This window comes from Gopherus flavomarginatus, chromosome 9 (genome assembly GCF_025201925.1).
Source record: "Gopherus flavomarginatus isolate rGopFla2 chromosome 9, rGopFla2.mat.asm, whole genome shotgun sequence".
Taxonomy (NCBI): domain Eukaryota; kingdom Metazoa; phylum Chordata; order Testudines; family Testudinidae; genus Gopherus; species Gopherus flavomarginatus.
The window spans coordinates 77,488,310-77,510,864 of record NC_066625.1 but is presented as its reverse complement, the minus strand read 5'-3'; the positions used below and the strand labels follow the sequence as shown (position 1 = coordinate 77,510,864).

General features: G+C 47.6%; 1 long non-coding RNA gene across 1 annotated transcript in view; it reads left to right on the top strand.

Moving 5' to 3' along the window:
* LOC127058630 (uncharacterized) overlaps nt 1-21,222 on the top strand; it is a 52,980-nt gene extending 31,758 nt beyond the window's left edge. The window contains exon 4 of the long non-coding RNA XR_007776408.1: nt 20,372-21,222. This is a non-coding gene — a long non-coding RNA (uncharacterized LOC127058630). The remainder of the gene's footprint in view (nt 1-20,371) is intronic.
* The last annotated feature ends 1,333 nt before the right edge of the window (nt 21,223-22,555 follow it).

Below are 22,555 nucleotides of genomic sequence, written 5' to 3'. Positions count from 1 at the left end.
AACCACAACCCTCCCCCAGGCAGGAGGACCAGACCAGACTGAGACAGATGCCTAAATTAGCAACAAAGCCTTTTGAATGTCCCCAGCAGACAAGGGCTGCCTTGTGTGTGTGTGCGCGCGCGCACGGCTGCGTGTGGCTGGATGGCAGCTTGCATGTCTCCCCATGTTAATTAGTTTTGCATGCATGTCTGATAAGGTGTCAATGAATATGTTTGTCCGCCTTCTACTGGCAAAAGCTGTTCTAATGGTGGGGGAGGGGGAGGGGAACTTTGGAGGTGGAGTGTGGATGTGTGCTGGAGGCAGCCTGGCAGACTTGGATAATTAGCAGCCACAAAAAGAAGGGGTGAGGTTTAAAGTGACTCCCTAGTTCTCAGAGGGGGCGCGTAGGTTGCATCATAGGACTTATGAGTTGTGGAAAGGTGCTCTGACATATGAGTTGCTAATTCAGGAGAGGTTACAAAAAATTGCAGCCACTTTTATTTGCTTGGTCTCCTTCTCCCTACGTCTTTTCTGTTTCTCTGCTTGCTTGTCTGTCAGGCTTTCTTCCTCGCTGCCCCACATATATCCCACAACTCCTTTAAAAGAGGTTTATTTCCAGTGGATTTTAACACACTTTTATATGCACACAAAGCATTAACAGCAGCAAACACCCAGCTTGTACACGGAAGAGATGTGTGAAAAATCCACTGGCAATAGTGAGCATATTTTACAGGAGATGAGACGTGGCTGGTGGAGAGGGTAGCAGAGAAAATAGCCAGACAGAGAAATAGAGAGAATATTTGGTGTGGTCTAAAGGTTTCATTGGCATTTGTTTGGGCAAGTCTCATTAAGCACCAGTGCCCTTTCTCCTGCCCTAGCATTTAGGCTGTATACGACACAGACTTAATAATATTTAGCATTTTAGGAACCATTAGAGAGTTATATACATATGTTTATTGCTCATAATTTTTGCATCTCTATACCTATAGTACCCTGAGTCCAACTGTACACACTTCTTTAATGAGTAAATTTAAAAGAAACCCTCTTTAATGATCTAAAGAGAAGGGACTTACATGGCTGAACAATGACTGACCAAATGTCAGGTGTGGAGCTGAAGGTGTTCCTGAGACGTCCTGCTGCAGCCTAAGTTAGACTCCTGGGCTGAAACCCTGACCCTATGGAAGTTGATGGGCGTTTTGCCATTGACTTCAGTGAGGCCAGGATTTCACCCCTTGTTCATGGGTGTTTTGCCTCTTTCTCTCTCCATCTCTTTGCACTCACTGAATCCTGGCTCTGACTCAGAGACTGTTCCAGGTAAGGGAGCAGCATGAGAGAAAGGATAAAGCTGAGAGCTGGAGAAGGAGATTAATGGATCAGCAAGGCAGGGGTGGTGGAGAAGAGGGGCTGAGGGGTGAGGAGGTGAGGATGGGAAGCTTGGTGCAGTGATAGACAGAAAGGCGATGATGAGGTTGGAGGTGGGTGAGTGATATGACCACGGTGGCAAGAGAGGGAGGTGACTCCTTTCACCAGTCTGAGGTAGATGATGGGAGAAGGTTGCAGTGATCAAGTCAAGAGATGACCCAGGTTTCAGCAGTGAAGAAAGAGGAAGGGTGGATTTTGGTAATACAGAAGAGGAGGCAGTGCAGGACTGAGGGGCTAATCCAAAGTCCACTGAGGTCAATTTCCACTGAAATATTGTGTGCTTGTCTAGAGGAGGTTGGCAGGGTAGGGCTGAGCTGACTCTATCCCCTGTGTATGCTGTGCTCTCGGTAATGTTTCCTGTATCCCTGCTGCCAGGTGCAGCAGCAATGGATGTGTACCGAAGCAGGGGTGCTGGGCGTGCGGCAGCACCCCCTGGCTAGAAGTAATAATACCAACCAAAGCCATGGTTTCTGCTTCCAACACCCCCACTATAACAATTGTTCCAGCAACCCCTGTATAGCAGGCACGCTGGGATCTCTCTCTCTATGCTAGCGTGGAACAGGAGCCTGTGTATGCATTGCATGTGTTTACATGCAAAGGGAGTTTGTCCTGTATTTGCCAGAACCTGGTTCCCCTGACACTCACCTGTCCCCACCCTCTCTGAAGCTCACAGATTGTTCAGCAGCAGCAGGCAGACATCTCGGACTAGCAGCCAAGAACAGAGTTAAAGAGATAGACATCTGCACACACCCGCCTACCCATGGGGCTTTTCTCTAGCCTCTCCTCTGCACTCCAGGCGAAGTTCTCTAGGAGTTCCTTTGAATTCTTTATTGGCTATACACACACAGCAGCTTCCCTCCTTCTATGTTTAACCCTCATAATACCCTGGGTCCAGACATTTAGATTGCTAAGAATTAAAGGGCAGTCTTTTTGATACTGTAGGGCTGTACTTGCTAGGGTATATTTCTAAGTCACCTTGGTAGTCGAATGACCTTCTTTTTACATGAATGCTTTTGTGATTAGCCAGTGATTTTATTTGTCCCTTTCTATTGTAACAAGAGTCTGGGAATTTTGGTTGGAAGTTGTGCCCCCCATGAAATAGTGAGAATCTGTTAGAGCAACCAGTCAATCAGGGAGATTCTCCAGGCATCCCAGTCACCTGTAATGCAAGAGGATGGGAGAAAGAGAGCTGAGATATTCCTAGCAATGCAGGCAATGACTGTGGGGATTGGGAGCTTTATTGTTCATTTAGAGAAGTCACTGAGAGTGATTGTGAGTGCACGTGGTCATGAGTGGTCATGTGAGCCAGTAGCAGTTTGGTAGTGCGTGTGTATGAGCCACTATTTGCATGTGAATGCATAGAGCACGTGCACATTTTTTTCTCTTACGGCCATCGTGAAAAGTTCCTATCAAAACTCTCTCTGCTGTTTGCTCACTAGACTCACTGCATAACCATGAAAGTCTGTGGATAATTGTGATCAGAAAAGGGGATTTCTCCGTTTAGAAAGCATGGGTCATCCAATCAGAGAACCCAAAAGCAATCATAGAATCATAGAAGATTAGGGTTGGAAGAGATCTCAGGAGGTCACCTAGTCCAACCACTGCTCAAAGCAGGACCAACACCAACTAAATCATCCCAGTCAGGGCTTTGTCAAGCCAGGCCTTAAAAACCTCTAAGGATGGAGATTCCACTACCTCCCTAGGTAACCCATTCCAGTGCTTCTCCGCCCTCCTAGTGAAATAGTTTTTCCTAATATCCAACCTAGACCTTCCCACTGCAACTTGAGACCATTACTCCTTGTTCTGTCATCTGCCACCACTGAGAACAGCCTAACTCCATCCTCTTTCGAAACCCCCTTCAAGTAGTCGAAGGCTGCTATCAAATCCCCCCTCACTCTTCTCTTCTGCAGACTAAATAAGCCCAGTTCCCTCAGCCTCTCCTCATAAGTCATTTGCCCCAGCCGCCTAATCATTTTTGTTGCCCTTCACTGGACTCCCTCCAATTTGTCCACATCCTTTTGGGGCGGGGGGAGGCAAAACTGGACACAATATTCCAGATGTGGCCTCACCAGTGCTGAATAGAGGGGAATAATCACTTCCCTCGATCTGCTGACAATGCTCCTACTAATGCAGCCCAAAATGCCATTAGCCTTCTTGGCAACAAGGGCACAGTGTTGACTCGTATCCAGCTTCTCATCCACTGTAATCCCCAGGTCCTTTTCTGCAGAACTGCTGCTTAGCCAGTCGTTCCCCAATACCATGTGACTTGCAGGTAGGTGACCAATCATATGATATGAATAAAGACCCAGCATAGTCCAGCACATGTTTAAGCAAACTGTTTAGTGAATATCTGCACTGCAATCCCAAGGGCTCAAAAATCATAGTCAGGTCCCAAAAGTTATGAGACTGGCTAAAAATCATGAGATTTTTAAAAAAATACTAAACGTGGGATTCTTTATATTTATCTTTGGTCTTCTGTGCCTTTAGATGCACTCAGGTCACATTTTCAATCTTTTCTTCACAACCACTTTATAAAGATTCTTCTTTAATCACCAGATTCCAGGATCTGAGGCTTAAAGAAAAAAACCAAGTATCACAAGGCTTGTGATAAAATCATAAACAGTGGCAACACTGGAATACGAAACAACTTTGCAAGTTACAAGCTGTTTGGGGATGATTTGAAAATGGACCGAAAAAAGTTAAAATCAATCAGATAAATGGTTCCAAGTGACTAATTCACCCAGCCCTAGTTGTGAATCTTAATTCACTCATAAGACAAATCCAGATGTCCTCACTCAGACCATAGTCTGCCCTGACTCCTTGCCAAGTTCACCTGGCTCATACAAGGGATGAATCAGGCTGTCAGTCTTAACACCTCCCTTTCCCAGGCAAAATCAGTGAGAGCTTTACCTGAGTAAGGATTCAAGGCCTTGGCCTGGTGTTTGTCAATTGCCCTGAGGTCTTTGTCTGCAAGGTGTTAGGGAAGGGACAGGTTATTATTACTCTTTATTCCCAGGCGTCAGGCAGTGTAATTTGAAGGACTGACTCATAGCTTATTTTAAGCTAGCACGTTGAGTATGTCTTTACTTTTAGGTCAGAACCTTCCCCGCACCTCCAGCCCACCTGCCTAGGTCATAGCATCCTGACAGTCTGAGGGCGACGTGAGAGCAGAACTCAAAGAAAATGGCTTCTGAACTTTACTGAGAGCCATGCAGACACCAGCTCCCCCAGTGCCTGCAAGCAATGGCCTCAGGGAATCTACCAACAGAACTGCCTCAGCAAACAGAAAGGTGATCCCCTCCCACCCCACATTCCCAGGTTCTGCAGGGTCGTGCCTAGCTTGCCATTGGCTTGCATGATTTTGACCAGTTCTCAGGTCAGAGCTGGAACTCAGTCCTACAAAAAAGCCAGCTGTCTCGCGCATATCAGCCTACAGCCATGAGAATGATCAGCAGCACATGCTAAGGCATCATTAACATGGGCCATGACTGAGCTACGGTAGAATTTGGATCAGATGTCCATGCTGTCTCAGGTAGAAGAAGTCAAGGCCAGGGCAGGAGATGAGGTTGCTGGGTTACATGAGTCCAACAAAGGACTCTTTGAATGTCTCTGTACCTCAGTTTCATCCCTGGGCATAGAGAAAGGCACTTGGCTCCAGCCTGGCTTCTGTTCTCACTGGTTGTGCCCACCTCTCAACAGCAGCATGCCAACCCTTTGGAAGCCAGGCACGCTCTCTCTGGTGGCTGTGCTCCACCAGACAAGCCAGGGAAATACCAATTAAGCCTGCTCAGTTCTTCCTCTCAGGTTGCAGATACAAAAATTCACAATGAAAAGCTCAAATAGGTTCAGGGGAACTGGCCCTCAAATTGTTGCAGGAATGTGACTTTTGGCTCCAGCTACATTTAGACCCAGTATACTCGTGTCTTATGCAGGAACTCTGCATCATCTACCAATGGGTTTTGGATGCCTTGACATTTGGTCTTTTTAATGCCCAAGGTGAAGTGACCCTTAATTCCAAACTCCAGTAGAGTCTGGTGACATCTAATAGTGGGTAGGAAAAACTGATATGCTATGTTGGGCTCAGAGCCCGGGTGCAGCTAAAGACCAAGCTGTATCTGACTTAAAATGGTGGATATAAAGTTTGTCTTGCCCTCTGGAATGGCCAGGTTCTGAATTTACCCATTAATGCTTCAGTTCTAATTGCACGGAAGAACTTGGCCTGACAGAGGAAAAATGTCCTGCAAAGAACTGGAAACCTCCTCCCTCTGCCTGTGTCTAGCCCCAGAGCAGATACCCCTCTGGACACTTGTCCCAACAGAGCCCTCTCCTCCTGCCTGCCCCACCTTTCCTCTTTTGCTGCATCGCTCACCCATCCAGTCTCTGGTTAATTCAAGCCCCTCACCACCCCACAGCAAAACACAAATTTGCTTTGTCAAAAATTCTTTGCCGGGTTGATCTGCAGAAGAGTCTTCCTGTTGGGAGAAATATTTCCATACGAGCAAAGTCTCTTAATGAATCTGTGGCAGCAAAGTGGGTAATGCGCTCTCCTTGCCAAGGCTGCTTGGCACAGCTCGAGTCATGTAACCAGACTAGCATGCCAGCAAGGGACAGAGCAGGAAGAGTTAAACTGGGGCCTACTAATCCATGTGCATGAATCATAGCACAATTCTCTCTCTCTCTCTCTCCCTTCATTCTCATCTAGCCTCTCCCCCCTCCCCGCCCAGGCACACACACAGACACCTTTTTTCATCTTTCTCATCTCCTTCTATCCATTTCTCCACCTCTTTCACTCTCTGCCTCCCCCTAACCCCAATATTCCCCTTACTTAGTCTGGTTATCCATCTCTTTCTTTACCCTCTTCTTCTGCTTTCTCTCTCAGTCTGTCTCTCCCCTGCTCTCCTGTGTTGCGCCCCCCCCCCCCCCAATTGCCCTGCACACGCCTCCCTCACATTCACTCTTTCATGTCTCCAGAGCTGGATATTCAAGTGGGAACTAGGGGCTGTATATTTTGGCTGTGGTGGAGGTCACAGCTATATGGGGATTGTTTAAAAGAGATTTGCCCACACCCGAGCCCATGTGACCAGCCTCAGCTGCAGCTCTCTCTTTCTTAAGCTGGAGATAAGCGTGATTATCCGAAGAAGGGCTGTTCTGAGCTTTGTAACTGTGACAGGGGAGCTTTCAAGTCGCACTTTGCTGGCAGAGCAGCGTTTAAAGCCGGGGAATCAGATTCCAAGCGTGGCTTTGCATCTCTTTTCTGCTGAGAGCACAGTGCAGGGCTGGCAGTGGGGATGGGAGCTTTATTAGGACTTTGCTTATGGTGCGGAAAAGCAGGGGGAACAAAATCCAGATTCACTAGCCCATTTCACAACCACAGCAGAGTTGCAGAAAGCGGCATTGAATAAAGAGGATGGACCGGTGTGAGCCCTGATCTAAGTGGCTCGGACTCTCATTGACTTCACTATGCTCACACCATGGCTGAATTTGGCTCCTTGCATCTCGCCAGCTCTGCTGATAGTTTTCTTCATTGCAAATGAGTTGTTTAGCGGCCCCAATTCCTCTGTTTCCCAACCAAACGAAACCATTGCCCCGAAATGGCACAAAGGCAAAGTTATTGTTCTGGAAGGCGACTGAGATGGTTCAGGAAATTGGCAGGGTGATCTGGAATGTTCCCCTTCTGGATCATTAGCCTGAATGCTGCTCAAGTTAGTAGCTACTCAGTGCTGTTATTGGGTGACATCTGTTTGGCCTGCATAAAATGATTCCAATGCTCAGACCCTTGGCCTGTGTCTTAGCAGGCCAGGTATCCGCATTGCAAAACCCACCACTGCCACCTCTCATACTAACTGACCCTGTTGAAAGGCTCAATGGAGAGGCCAAAATCTGAGGCCAGTGTTGGACAGTGGCACAGTGGTAGAGGGTAATTCATTTGGGAAGCTTGCACTGCCGCTGCCCATGCTGTACTTCTGTGGAGAGAGGCCTTCAGCCTCTAGGGTGGGGAAGCCAGCATTCTTCACTGGCAGCAAAGAGAGCCCTTAATAAATTTGGATTTGGGAAACAGGGAGCCAAACGCTGCAGGTTGTAGGGCCTTAGGTATTGGTTTGGGGTCAGGCTGCAGTTATTGCTACCTGTCTTGGGTGGACTGATCCACGCCATAGCCAATGGGACTTGATCATTGGTAGGAGGGTGGTTCAGTTGCTAAGATGGAGCCCCACTTCCTTTTCATTTGATATGTCTTCACAAGTGGCAATGGGGCTTTTCCTTGCACTTCTGGGACTCATTCGTTCAGCTTGAATGTTCCTATTGTAAGACCTGGCATAATTCCAGGGCTGCCTTTAGGCCTGGTCCTGCAATCAGAGAATCATAGACTATCAGGGTTGGAAGGGACCTCAGGGGGTCATCTAGTCCAACCTCCTGCTCAGAGCAGGACCAATACCCAACTAAATCATCCCAGCTAGGGCTTAGCCAAGCCTGACCTTAAAAAGCCCTAAGGCAGGAGATTCCACCATCTCCCTGTGTAACCCATTCCAGTGCTCCACCACCCTCCTAGTGAAAAGTTTTTCCTAATATCCAACCTAAACCTCCCCCACTGCAACTTGAGATCATTACTCCTTGTTCTGTCATCTGGTACCACTGAGAACAGTCTAGATCCATCCTCTTTGGAATCCCCTTTCAGGTAGTTGAAAGCAGCTATCAAATCCCCCCTCATTCTTCTCTTCTGCAGTCTAAACAATCCCAGTTCCCTCAGCCTCTCCTCATAAGTCATAAGTCAATGAAATCACTGGGGCTGCAGGATCAGGCCGTCAGATGATAGCTGCTCACCTGTTGAAAGACAAGAACCTGCATGGGGTGAAGGCTCAGATCCTCAATGTCGATTTAGTGTGAACGTGGTCTGCTGGTTTGCTGGGGTGAAAGGGGTTTTTGGATGGGTTTTGGGGGGAAGCACTGAAGTGATGCCAATAATTTCACCTGAGACTTCCAAAAAAAATATGTGTCCCTGATGCTATGCTAATCTCTATGTCCCAGGCCAGGGGGTGCACTGGGGAGAGCGGTGCTGGAGAGATCAGCTGGGGAATTTAGGCACATGTTTTCCTTTTCAAAGAATGCCCCTTTCCCATACCCAAGGAAACCGGTGACATCCCTGAACAAACAAGCTTCTATGTCATGCTCCTGCTGGAAATGTTTCTACTTTGTCCCTGATTTATAAGATTGAGGTTGAAGTCTTGGTCCCACTGAAATCAGGGGGCAGTTTTGCTGTTGACTTCTGTGTAGGAGGATTTCACTCTGAGTGCAGTGCTAGGTCAGCACAGTGCGTGGCTGAGCAAAGAGCTAATGAGCTGATGCCAAAGTTTCCACCTTTCAACAGAATAATTGAAAATGACCTGCCCTCTCCAGGGGGTACTGCACCCCCAGGTCTCACTCAATAGATTGTGGGTATGATGTACAACTCACTGAGCATGGAAAGGGGCAAGGAGAGGCCAGGGCCATGCCTTCGTTTATGTTTGCACAGCACCTAGCACTCTAATGATGAGAAAAGGCTGCAGGCACAGTGATAGGTGCTCTCTCTACCTGACTTCTCAAGGGTGGCCAAACAATTACCCAGCTTACCTCAGCTCTCCCATCCACATGGGAAACACTTGGTTACTGTGGGCCAAGGCCATGCTAGTCTCTGGTAACGCCAGCAGGAATGTGTTTTAATTTGAAGTGTCCAGAACTGGACTAAAGACTCGGCGCGGACTCCGAAATACAAATCCAAAAAAGATTTTTCTTTGTCAGCTGATTCTGAAGAGGCCCTGATTCTGCCCCAGCACTGGTCACTCACTCCAGATTGGGCCCTGGAATCTTGAATTCTCTCCTCTGACTGGTAGTGATGCCAGGTTGATGCTGTTTAATAATTATAGAGCCTTGGCCACAACCAGTCATGTGGCATTATTAGGAGTGAGACAGACCAAATGTTAGAGTGACCATGTGAGCTGCCGAGTTACCAGACAGACTCCTGGCGTGGCCAGAATGATGGCATCTGGTGCACTATCATTAGTACTGGTGGTGCATTAGAAATAAGATTGTGTAGCTACAAAATTGGGGTTGGTAGATTTCCATTTCCAGGCTTTGTGCACTTGCTCTGCACTCTCCCGCCCATGGGTCATTGTGTTGGGACAACTAGATGACTGGCCTCTGCGGAACCAGTTCCCAATCAAATGTTCTAGGCACTCTCGTGGGGCAAGTTCAAGTAGCAAGCTTGCTCCCTAGGCAAGGAGCAGCACAGTCAGCCCCTGTGGGAGAGGAAGCACATCACCCTCCAGTGCTTAGGGCAGCTTTGACTGGCTTTGAAAGGAGCCACATCCCTGTCCAGAGGATGGGTTGCTGGAAGTGGGGCAAGTGAGGCTAGGGAGTCACAGAGGAAATGTAGTAATGCTTAGTATTTATATAGGATGGATAATCCAATAGCATGGTGGAGTCTTATGTAGCTGGGGGACATAGCACTTCCATTAAATACGTGGGGGTGGTCATAGAAGATCTTCTCCCAAAAAGTCAGCCTGCCACACAGAAAGGCCTTTACTTGAAAGGTTTATCTCTGCGATCGGGATTCCTTTGCTTTTGTTTGGGTTTATGGTAGGGGTGTTTTGAGAGAGATGGGCCAAGGAGAAGGTGAATGGATCAGGATTAGGGTGAAGACAGGGACTGGAGTTTGGGTTCAGATCAGATCAGGACTAGGAGGCAGCTTTGATAGCTGCTACCTTGTTAGTGGTTCTCATGAAATTCTGGCTGTATCCTCACTGAAATGAGAAATAGCCCTTCCCAGTTTGGGACCCAACCTGGGCTGAAAATTGTTGGGCAGTTTCCAGTCTGGCAGGTTGAACCCGAACCCAGCCAAAATTCAAAGAAGGTTGGATTCAAGGATCTACTTCTGGCCTATCTCTAGTTTTATCTGATGGGAATTTGCAGTGAAAACTCAGCAGGTCCCTCAGCTGAGGCTGCTTGTAGAGATGCCCTGGTTTCCCTGCATGGTGATCCAGTGACATTTCCTTTCCTCCACACCGCAGGCTGTCAAGGCTGTTGTGCATCCTTAAATCAACCTCCTGTGCATCGGAGGCAAGTCATGTATCAGATGTCCAGGGAAGAGGTGGGAGAATTGGAATGTGTGTTCCCCCATGACGGTTTTGCCCCATGATCTATAGGAACAGCTCAACTGGCGTCCACCAGTAGCGACTCCTAGGAGCTGTTTTCAAACTGTGTACTTGCAACTGCATGTGCATGTTTGTGTGTGCAATTGTATGCTTGATTTTTGCATGCAACTACCATGTTTGGGCACATATGTTATTTGCATGGACCAGTATCCAGTTGGTGCATATAATCCTGGGGACTAAATAAGCAAATTAGGTAAGGAGTTGCAAGTGCATAATTCTGAAAAGCAAGCTCTTAACTGTTACCCACACTGCCTTTGCATGTTTATGGAGTGTCATGCAACCAGTACTTATATGGATGAAAGAGCTGTCTTCCCCACTGCACCCTAGGGTGCTTCTAGCTTGCTAGCTAAATTGGTAAATTGCTTGCCTGAGCCCTCTTTTTCATGCCTATGGCACACTGCAGTGCTTTGGTGAGATTGTGGCCCCAAATGTGTAGCCTTGCTCCAGTGTATTGCATGAGGAACAATAAGGTGGACACAGGACCACATTTTCTCCTAGTGACTCTGAAATATTGAACAAAAGTTTTGGATTCAGTGCAGCTGCCATGTTGCATGTTCTTTATATGTAAAGAACATATACATATAATATTATTGATTTTCTTTAACAAAAAATGATTGGAGAATGGAAAAAAGATAAAAAAGCAAGAAGTAAAGAACTGGGAATGGAAGGGAGGGAAGAGGTGCAGAGAGGGGAAAGGAGCATGACATATCTGTTTACAGCCACTAAGAATTAATCAAAGGTTACTAAAAAGCCCAATTTTTTTCAAATTGGTCTATGGTCCCCCTTCTATGAAATGTTACCCATTCTTTAGCTGCTAGGGCAGCCAAATTGCTGCGCTAAGCTTCTATCCCTCCCAAATTTAGATTGCCTGTGCTGAGTCTGGAACAAAGATTTGAAGCCTAGCCAAAGGGCAAGTGCCTTGCAAAACATTAAACTCTACTATTGATCTACAATTAAGGCTGATCTAGCCACGTTACATGTTCTGAAGGAACTGAGCCACAAAATGAAACAGGGGACAATGACGTATTTCTCTGGAGACTTGTGCAATCCCGCATCCATGAGAAAGAGAATGCAGACATAGCCGCCATGTTTGTATTTGCATTTGTGCATGTGTGTAATGGTCATGTACATATAGTTGCCTACGTAGTTACACATCAGTGTGTGTATTCATACATTTGTGTGGATGTAAGACTCTCTGTGTACGAACGTGTCCAGTGGGGGAATGGGTAGGAGAAGTCACTGTCTGTTCGTAGAAATCTCTTAAAACTGGTGTGAGCTCCTAGAGAAAGTGTTAAAGTTTGAGTTGCAAGCAAAAGATGAAAATGTCTCCCTCCAAGTTGTTCCTATTAATTTCAGGGCATGTAGCAGGAGTTTGTGTGGTAAATTAAAGTGAAGAGGAAGTCAGTGAGTCCCCCTAGTTAGACCAGGGGACTAGGAGTTAGAACAGCTGCATTCTAGTCTCACCTCTTCCACTAATTCACTGGGTCAAATTCAGCACTAATGTAAGTGGCTGCAACTTTATTAAGGTGATGAGCATGGGGCCCCTTGGCGCCAACCTGTGACCTTGGGCCAATCCCTTGCAGCACTCTGTGCCTCAGTTTCTCCAAGTATGACATAAACCTGCCCTTTGTAAAGTGCCTTAAATTTCTCATATCCAAGTCATTACATCAGTGCAAAGGATTTTATTGTACACCTTACTGGAGGAAGGAGACTCTGGTGGAATTAACTGGCGAGACAGGAAGCTCATGGTTTGAAATTGTCACTAAAAGTCAGTGCATAGATGGTTGTTTTCTCTGCCATGCCTGATCAGAATGAGCATCTGAAGCAATGACTGTGAGAATCTAACTGTATGGAAAGCTTTTCTCACCTTCCTGGGCTAAAGTAAAGACAGGAAAATGGAGGGAAAGGGGTTAATGGAGTGATCCATTTGGTGACCTGGTAGAGGATGGTTTCCTGACTTGACTACAGAAGAGGGAGCTAGAAGGATAACTGAGCTGCTTCTGTTTGGAGAGTGCCGAGAGGACATGTTCACCCAAGGCACAGACAGGGGGAGCAGCTCAGGGATGGCAACTAGAACAATGTTTGTATTTGGGACTTGGATGACACCAAATAAGGGTGAAATAAAGATGCTGCATTTCAGGCAAGGGTATTTTGGAAGTCTGCAGAGAGGACTGGGTGAATTTGAGTTGATTAAAACAACTGAGTGAAAGGACAAAGAGGACAAAGATGAACCATTCTCTCTCCAGTGAGGGTTCTGAAGGCCATCCAGCAATGAGCACTGAACACTCGAATTCTTACAAAGATAAATGGATGATTGGCAAAGGGAATTCAGGAGACAGGCAGAGCTATAGATGAGGTCCAATTCATAAGACAGTGAAGGGATCTGAAAGGGAAAGTTGAATGAGCATGGAAGATAACCAGTACGTATTATTGATTGATACATAAACAAGAAATTGGTGAATGTTTTCCTAGAAAGGGTGAAGGGAAGATTTTCAGAGATGAAGAGGAAGGCAATGCCCAATCAATGAAATGGTTAGCTCAGTTTCAGGAGGTGCATAGAGTCCTCAGGCCAGGAACTGATGCAAGATTTTCAGTGGAGGAAGAAGACACTCTGAAGGAATCAGGATCACAGCAGAAGAAAGAGCAGGTTCAGTTAGGATCCACCCAAGATTTTGAAGGAAGAGGCAAAGATATGAAGAGCTTATAGAAGATGTATTCAAAACCTCTTGGAAAATAACTCTGCATGTATAGGCATAAAGGGCTCCGCACATTTCAGCGTGGAGGGTTGATCACCCATTGTTGAAAAGCAGCCAGCTCTGGAGTGGAAGCAGCAGCCATTCTCCACCAGCAGCATGACACAGCAGCTTTTCAGGATGAAAAGTGAAAACTGACATCTCCAGTTGAAGGGACAGGATGGAATTTAAGTGGTTAGAATGTAATTTCCCAGACTGGAATGGGGCCAGTACACTGGGATTAACACCCACTTAATCACCACAAGTGACAAGAGCCTTCATGATCCATTGCAGAAAGCCAGCCTAGCGCCCCACACTGTACTTGGTCATCAAGGCAGTTCTGACTCAGCTGGAACACCTGCGCAGTCAACCCTGCCTATCCCTACAGCACCCTGAGTTTTACTTTGGTCTCAGACACATACTGATTCTGCTCAGTTTGAAGTGATAGCCCAAGGTAGGATGGCTGTGGACCAAAGCCATACTGATGGACTAGGGAAGGCTGATGTACCATTTATATTGAAGGGACTTTGAGACCATTCAGAAGACTAGTTATTGTTATTACGAACATTTATTATAAGGCCCCCTTCTCCATGGAATGTGAGTCCATTTTTCATTGATTAAAACCTTGACAAAAACATGTATGTTTATCTGACCCTTATCACCATAGGATCTGCGTTCCCTGTGAAGTAAGAAAGTGCCACTGTCCCCATTTCATAGAAAAGGGACTGAGGCACAAAGATCACACATACAGTCTGTAGGAAAGCTGAGAAGTGGGCACGCATCCTGAATCCCACTTCAGCATCTTAGCCCTGAGACCATCCTTCCCTTCAAACACACCGCAGAACTGGGGGAGAGATAGTCAATACGCTGGTGCTGCAGATTCTGTCACAAATCACAAAAACCCTGGACAAATAGCTGCCTCTTGCAATGCTTTCTAATGGAGCCCGGCGCAGGCTCTGAATTATTTCTAGTGGAAATAAATTTCAGACCGAAGGACCTTCTCCCAAGAAAGGCCTCACCCATCTCCCTTGAGGTTCAGCCTTGGGGCAGGTGGGTTAAATGTTCTGGACCAGCACGGATGCTGCAGGTCAGACAGGAAGAGCTGGACTTTAAAGTAGCTGGTCCCTAAGTCATTTAGGGCTTTGTAGATAGTCGCCATCACCTGGAATTTCAGCTAGGGGTTGGCCAGCCTCCAGAGTTTAGCCTAGGTGTGATATGCTCTCACCAGCCTACTTTTGTTCTGAGATCCTGCATACTGTGCTAAATGAAACTTGAGCGTGGTTTTCAGGTTAGCCTCAGGAAAAGCATCTTCGTCAACCATGGAGTTAACAATCAGCTAATCTGAGAGGAAAGAATGCATTCTCATGCTAGCCATAGGCAAACATGACTTCAGCAGTGGGGTTATATAGGAAATGCTAAGCAGGGCTGCAAAGCAGGATCAGATGGAGATGTTCACCTGGATGCAGGAGAGGGACACCCTGCCTAAGCAAACTGAAGAAGCAGTAATGAGAGTCACTGAGGGGAGAAGCCATGGATCTAATTCACCTGAGTGCTAAAGTTTGAATCCTCTCATCTTACAACCTTTCTCTTTCTTTACTATTAATATCTGAGTAGTGCCTAGAGGCCGCAGCTAAGACTGGAATCCCATTGCGTTTGGCCTCCTTGCATCCCTCCTCTCTGTGACACACACCCACACTCACCTTCCTCATCACTGCCTTTTCCTTCCCTCCCTTTGCTGTCTCCTCCCACCTCACTCACTGGAACTACGCTGATTGATACTTATTTGCATAATTTTCCATTTTCAGCATCCTCTTCCTTTTGTCTCCTCCCCGTACAAAGCTTCACCCTTTCTGCCTGTATCAGTCTCTGTAACTAACTCTGCAAAGCATTGCTCTCAGGGTCTGCATAGGAAAGACAGTCTATAAAATATAGAACATTACCAAGCCTTTTCCTCCGTGTCATTGACTTACCAGTGGCCTGAATGGGATCATTACGAGGGTGGTTATTGAGGTTCTATTTTGGACATTTGCCACTGCTTGCAATGCCTGCGCTCACCACGAATGGACTGAGATTGAGTTAGGATCCCTGAGGCTAACATTTCCACTTTCCCTTTCTTTGATCTAAGTCTCTTTTCCTGAATTTATGGCCCTGGCAAGTCAAAACATCTCTTACCCAGCTTGACTCTTCCTTTCTGCTAGTGAAAGAACTCCCTCTCTCAGTGCCACGTGGCAGATGCCAGAGCTGAGTATCAGCTGTGCATCCGAATTAGGGTAAGGGCAGAGGCAGGCACCCACATTTTGTCCAACCAAGAGCTTGGCCAGGAATCTGAGGGATCATCTAGTCTGCATGGCAGGAAGCAGGCCTCAGCTGCTCCTGTCTCTAATATGATGGGGTGGCCTCCACAGGTGACCAGATCCAGACTGCCAAGTGTCATTTTGACTTAAGTAGTCTGGCTGCTGGAGCAGCACATGCTGACATTTATCATCTCTACAGTCCATACATCACTAGTTAAGGGGAGAGTGGCCACTGGCTGCTTTGTAGAATTCTGGCTACAATGATGTGAGAAGCTTCAACTTTAGACTGATCTACTTGACACCCAAATACCTAATGTGACTTCAGCTAGCACCAAGCCATTAAGCGGCAGGGGCAATCCTTCTTCCCCCAGGTGTGGGTTAATGCCATGGTCTCCTATCATCAGCTGGCCCGTCTCCTTCCTTTCCTACTACCCTGCTAGACTGGCAGCCCTGATTCCAATAAAGAACAGCCACCATTCCAATAACGTTCAGCCACTCAGCTCTCGTGTGGCGGAAATAGATATATCTCATATCGAGAGGGAGGACACTTGGGTTTATGATGAAGGGTGCCCAGCATGTGATGGGTTAACACAGTCTCCAGCTAATTTCTGCAAGCCAGCTCCCCTCCTCTTCATTGCTTCTGCATACAGCAGACAGGGCCTCTGCCTACGTTCCTGCACTGAGCTGTTGCCAGGGGAGCAGTTAGGCAAGTCTGAGCTATGCAGGGAAAAGGCCTGGCCTGTCAAAGTGTCTGAGATGAACCATAGCCCAGTCCCCCCGCAGCTGGGCTCAGGCATGCCTCAGCCCTTGTTTGAAGCCTGGGAATGGCAAAGCCCAGTGAGGTTCAAGGGCAAACTTGCTATTCATTAGTCAGGGGGTCCTTGACGTTCCCACTCTCTGTCTCCCTTCTTCTTCTTCTTTTTTCTATCCCTCTTTTGACACATTCCTGGGTGCCTTTGGTGAAAGCGCCCCTCCGCCTCCTCGCCTCTGCATAGACTTCCCCAGGAGACCAGGCAGGGAGAGGAACAATGACTGCAGGATGTCTATTCAAACCAGGGGCTCGGTCAGACTGGCTGGATCACTTGGTGTTTGCTGGTTGGGTCGCTTGCTGGGTTCTTCTTCCCCAACGTGTGTGTGTGTGTGTGTGTGTGTGTGTGTGTGTGTGTGTGTGTGTGTGTGTGTGTGTGTGTGTGTGTGTGTGTGTGTGTGTGTGTGTGTGTGTGTGGAGAGAGACCCTGCTGTCATTTGACTTGGATTTCAGATCGCCGATAGTCTTATTATCTTGATATTTGCAGGAAATTGTCATTTAAGATAAGATAAGAAAATGTCAGCTGCATTTCTGTGTCTCAAACAGCCCAAAGTGCAGAAAAGTTCCTTCTTATAAAATATTAATGATCGTCTAGGCACATGAACACAGGACAAGTTAGCAAGCCAGAGAATGTCTTTTTACACACACGCGCACACACACACACCTCTAGTGCACAAGATAAAACAAGCTGTGTAGCCATAACACTCACAGCCTCCCTTCTTACCCCATTGAATGGAATATTTCATAGCTCTTAGAAGCTGAAGCTCCCTTGTAATTATCCAAGGCAAACAGCACGTGTTATTAGTTTAAAATGGTTTCTCCCTCCCCAGGCCCCTGGAGCAGAATGGAGGTGTAATTGTGCTAAGGAGTTAGCAGGGGAGGACACAGCTTTTGGTCACATTCAAGTTGGAGGGCTAGAGCCAGGGAGCCAGTATGAAAGACTCTTATTTGCATAAGCAGCATGTGTCTGTACAAAAAGAAAGATATCAGGGGCTTTCAAAATTCAATCGAGGTTGGAAGGAAAATAAGGGGCAGGGGAAGTAGAGTGAAAAAAAATTGACAGTGAAAAGGGCTTTGCTAAGTAACACCCCAGCGAGATTAAATTGTCCAGAAAGTTTCTCCCTATGAGTCTATGAATTGGGCAATGGGGTGAGGCGAAGGGGAGGGGCAGAGTCCATCCTTCCAAAGGGCATGAATAGGAAATTGGCAAAGGAAAAAAAATCTGATTAGGCAGGTAAGCCCTACATTTTATTTGTTGTTAGTTCAGGGTTTGTGCCCGGCAATGTTACCAGCAATGCTGCTTCTGCAGGGGCCTCATCAATGGAGAAGGTGCTTTTCTTTTTGTAAAGAACCACAAACGTTAGCAGAACATTCAGCTGATTTATAACAATAGAAAGTAACAGAAGCAGGTCCCTGGCTGTCTCCCACAGGCCCAGGCTAACACAGGGAGTGGAACAGTAATTACGAATTTTTATGGAAAAACAAAGCTATTTTTCAACCCTCACCTACTGCCTGATCCAAAACCCACTGAAGCGAGTGGAAAAACCTGACTGGCTTGGGATCAGGTCCCTAGTGAGTTTTTTTGTTTCCCAACACCGGTTAGTAAGAGTCCCAGGCCTGTACTGGAAATGTACTATGCAGTTCCTTTTTCGCGTGTTTTCTTGATACAGATAGCCAAAGGTTCATGGCACTGAACAATGTGCAGGGACAGAGTATTTGCAGTAGACCTCAGCTTTTCTAAAGCCCCTTGGAAGAGATGGGGGTTGAAATCAGAGGAGTCTGTCCAATCTCCCCACCCACACACACATGTATTAGATGCACAAAGGTTCACATTACTCAGGATGGCGGATAGCAGCAGATGGCATTGCGGCTTTCAGGAGTGGGTTTCTATCCCCTACCAGTAAGTGCCTCCTCTATTTGCACAATAGATGAGCCCCGCAGGCTGCAGCAGACTGAGACAGACAGCCAGGGTGGAGGAGCAAAGGAGCATGGAACATCAGTCCTGTGTTTGCTCCCGGCTGCTTCGGTTGGAGCGGAAGCAGAGTGGTGCCTCCACCTAAGGTGGAGATTGGAATCTTCTGGCTGGACTGCCTAAATTCTTCCCGGCTGACCACTAAGGTGTAGACTCCTCCCCACCCCCTTTTTTTCTCTTTTGAAAATGACCTCTTTAGTGAGTTGTTCAGTTTCAGTGGCAATCCCCAGCTGCCCTGGGTGCGCAGCAAGCATGAAATTTTAAACAGAGGGGAGAGTAAACGAAGCTGCTCGCTCTGCTTAGTAAGAGCTTAACGTAACTAGATGGGAAATGGAGCAAAATCCAAACTTAAATCAACGTGGAGCCATGTCCACAAACAGATGCCCACTGGGAGGAGCAGGGAAGGGGATCAGGGATCACCAGCTGAACTGAGCACCTAGGACCCCATCCATAGTCCTTTGCAGTCAGTGAGAAGACACCCATTGATTTCAGTGGGCTCTGAATCAAGCCCCTGTTTGGACTGCTTGGAGTGAAAGACAGTGGGCCCAGTGCAGAACGGAGAAAGCAGGTTCTGCCCAGTGACTTCAGGGGGATCTGCATGTCAGATGGGTGTGAGTTATGCTGCATTGCTCACACTTGTTTTATTACCACTCTACCTCTGAGCAAAGGTAGGCCAGTACCGAAGACTTTCCATCAGCCTTCAGGTTTTAATGTAGAATGAATTTGGGCCTGACCCAAACCCCATTAAAGTGAAGAGGAGTCTTTCCATTGATGCCAATGAGCTTTCCATCTGGTTCATAATGAATATTCTAGCAAAGGTGTTTAGGAGCAGGGGATGTTCCTGGACAAAGTGATTTTCAAGTGAAGGTCCCTGGAAATCAGACTCTGGCTTCATAAATGTTGGGTGTTCACATGATTCAATCAAACAATTACACTCGCTCATCCAATCAAAGAACAAAAATGTTCTCTAGGTGTCCAGTCGAAGACCAAATTCTCTCCGGTAACTCACAAAAGAGACATATAGCAAGAATTATTCACAAAAATTAGTTTGTGGGTAATTCTGAGTATTTTAAGAAATTGTGAGCTGGTGAAGAAATGAGCTGAAACTAGCTGAATGATAGTTCTTTGTTAATTATTGACCCAGCTCTGCTCCTAACCTGGGTTTACAATCACAGGTTACATCACCAGTGGATGTGGCCTAGCAAGAGAAATTGACAAAGGAAAGGAACTGGATTTGCAGGTAGTCCCAGTAGCTAGAGGCTTGTGACTGGCAGAAAATAACCACCAGGAGAAAACAAGGGGAAAGAAGTACTGAGACGGATAAGAAAGAACAGGGAAAATAGCTCAAATTACCTTTTTCCTGACCATAATGGCTTTTGATCCAGCCTAAATAGTTCTATATCATTTTACAGAAGGGCCTGCCAAAGACAAGGGCTTAGAGACCAGGGAAAGTTAACATGAAGATTAAAACATCAGAGGGCTAGTTCTTTAGAGGCTCTGACACCCAGAGTAATCCCATGCCCCAAAGCCTTAGGAGGAAGGCCACACAGTGACCCCTCCCACTGACTGGCCACATGCAGGACCTCTGAGCTCAGAGCTCCTCAGCCCCTCGCAGAGAGAGGCGGGGAGATTCACCAAGAAAGTGACAGCGAGAAAAAGCCAGCCACAGGGCCTGAGGGGAGCCCAGAATTTCAGTAGCACAGGGGCCTTGTCACTCATCCTATAAAGCAAAAGGCTCGAAGCAGCGGAACTGGGCTGAACGTGTAAACTCTGGCCATGGCAAACATTTTGGGGGAGTGGGTGTTGTTCCTTGGCACGGAGAGTGTTTCAGTGAAACAATCACTGTGCTTTGGCATTGGCTCCATCCATGGCTGAAGCTCCAGACGCAGGTGGCTTACTTTCTTGCTGGTGTGATTTTAGATGTGATGATTTTATTGGTGTGGGAAATAATGTTTGGGGGGTTGTTTGCTTTGTTGTAGATTCCTGTGACTGGCGACTGGCAAGTGGCTGGGCACCTTCGGTTTCTTTGTTAAACTTCACCACAGCTGAAACCCGCCGAGGACTTTTCGCATCACATACAACTACTCATCGACCAATGTACCAGGCAACTATTTTACAAATGGCCCAGAGAAGAGGCTGCTTGGACGCTGGCCCTCGAGGGCTTTCAGGATTGCAGTTGAAGAGGGTGAGGTGTGTGGAGCAGCAGAAAACTTTAACTTGCTGTCAGCTGTACAATGAATGCATCTCTGGTGAATCTTTTGTGGTCACCTTTGCTGCTCTGTAACCCCTGGATATCACAGTCCTCCTCACTCTCCTGTTCAAACTGCCCAGCCTAGCTGGGGAGAGACCGGAAAGCAAATGCCTCGACTGGAAAAAACAAAGCTATTGCATGTCTGAGGGTAGGCTGCGAAGTACTGAGAAAGCACCACTGGACTCCATGTGGAAAAGTTTGGCCTGCTTTACTGCACTGAGAACGCACCCTATTAATGCCCGAGACAACTGTACCTTCTGTGTGTTTGTAAAAACGGTGTTGTCTATAGTTGCAAGATTCCCAGTCATTACAGAATAAACTGTGTATGTGGGGCAGTATTTTCACTAAGGCTTGAGGGATGGGTGCCTGCCCCTCTGCTCCCCCAGCCTATTTCATCCCTCTTTTTGTTTGTTTTTTAATAGATACTGATTCTTCAACGCAAACTTATTCTTAGGTGCAAACATGCCCACCTGTGGTTGTGTAGATCCCTGCTGATGTGTTTCAGGTGTCTTTGTTCTTGTAAAAGACACATTCGCTTCCCCCCACCACTTGTTTAAACAAAGCGATGTTTAAAATAAACAATTCACTTGTCAAGGTGATTTGTGTGTTTTCATCCAGTCTAGCAACGGGAGGAATATAACGGGCGGGGGTTGCCCCCCCCCCAAAAATAAATCCGGCCACAGAAGCGCAGTGAATGTACTATCAGAATCGAGGCCCTCCCTCCATGTTCTGCACGATCCTCCACACAAAAGTAACCCCGTCCCCAAGAACGAATGAATTCCTGGCTGCTAAATGATTAGGGTTCGCTCTGGACTCTTTCTAGGTGGCTGGAAAACAGATGTTAAACCCGGTGCAAACAGTTCCCAGGAAAGACTATAACGAATGTCATTACAATGATTCGAAGTCCTCTTGCCTTTACAGCGGCGGGTTTCCCCCATGGGGCCGATTTCAGGCAGGTTCTCTCCGTCCTGCCGGAGGTAGCAGATTTCCCAGGTGAAACCCAAAGCATCGGGCCCACACCCGCGATGACTCCCTCCAGCACACGCCGAAGGGGCTCAGGGCGCACCAAGGCCAAGTTCAAGGCTGGGTTGGAGGCGGGGGTTGAAGACAGGCTAATCTGCGCTGCGTTGTGCTGGGGCCTGGCGGAGGAGCCGACCCTGGAAAACACGCCTGAGATTGTTCTGTGCGAGCCCAGCAGCCCCTCGAGCAGCGCGTGAAAGAGGAACTGGGGGGTGGGAGGGCTGCTGATCTGCCTCCCTGGGGCTCCTTTCCCCCCCCCTTACATGAAGAAGGTGATTTCTAGCTAACACGGGTTCTCTATATTTTTAACCTCTTGTTGATCACTCCTGGCCTTCCCCAGGGGGGAGGGACGGGAGGCGTCCTGCAGTCACGTGCCTTTGTGTGCCCGGGTGGGGCCTGAGTCCGGCTTCTGAAGCAAAAACCAGGCCAAATACAGACGAGGCCCGCCTGCAGCAGGGAGGGTCGGGCGTGCTAACTCACCTCCCCCCGCGACCTGCCTTCAGTGGCTTTACAGGGCAGGGGGGAGCCGCCCCCAAGTGCGCTTGGGGATCTGGGAATCGCCAGCCCCGAATCGAGCCCTTTGGTGGCAACGCTGCCCCTTGGAAAGCCGGATTGGTCAGGGGCCTGCGCCATCTCCAAAGGCCTCCGCTGCTGGATTGCAGCGCCTAGCCGGGGTCCTTGGCACTGGACCTGGCGGGGGGAAAGGTAGCGGTCAGAGGCTGCTCAGGGAAGCGATGAAAATGTGGCCACATGGGAGCTGTCCCATGGGAGCCCTAGGGGCGGGAGTTCCCCCCTTGGTACATGGCTGCATCTGCCTTGCTTTTCACCCAGCCTTTCTCCAGGTCTGCGGGGTTGCCCAGCGCTGCCACTTGGTCGGTTTGTCCCGGACTCA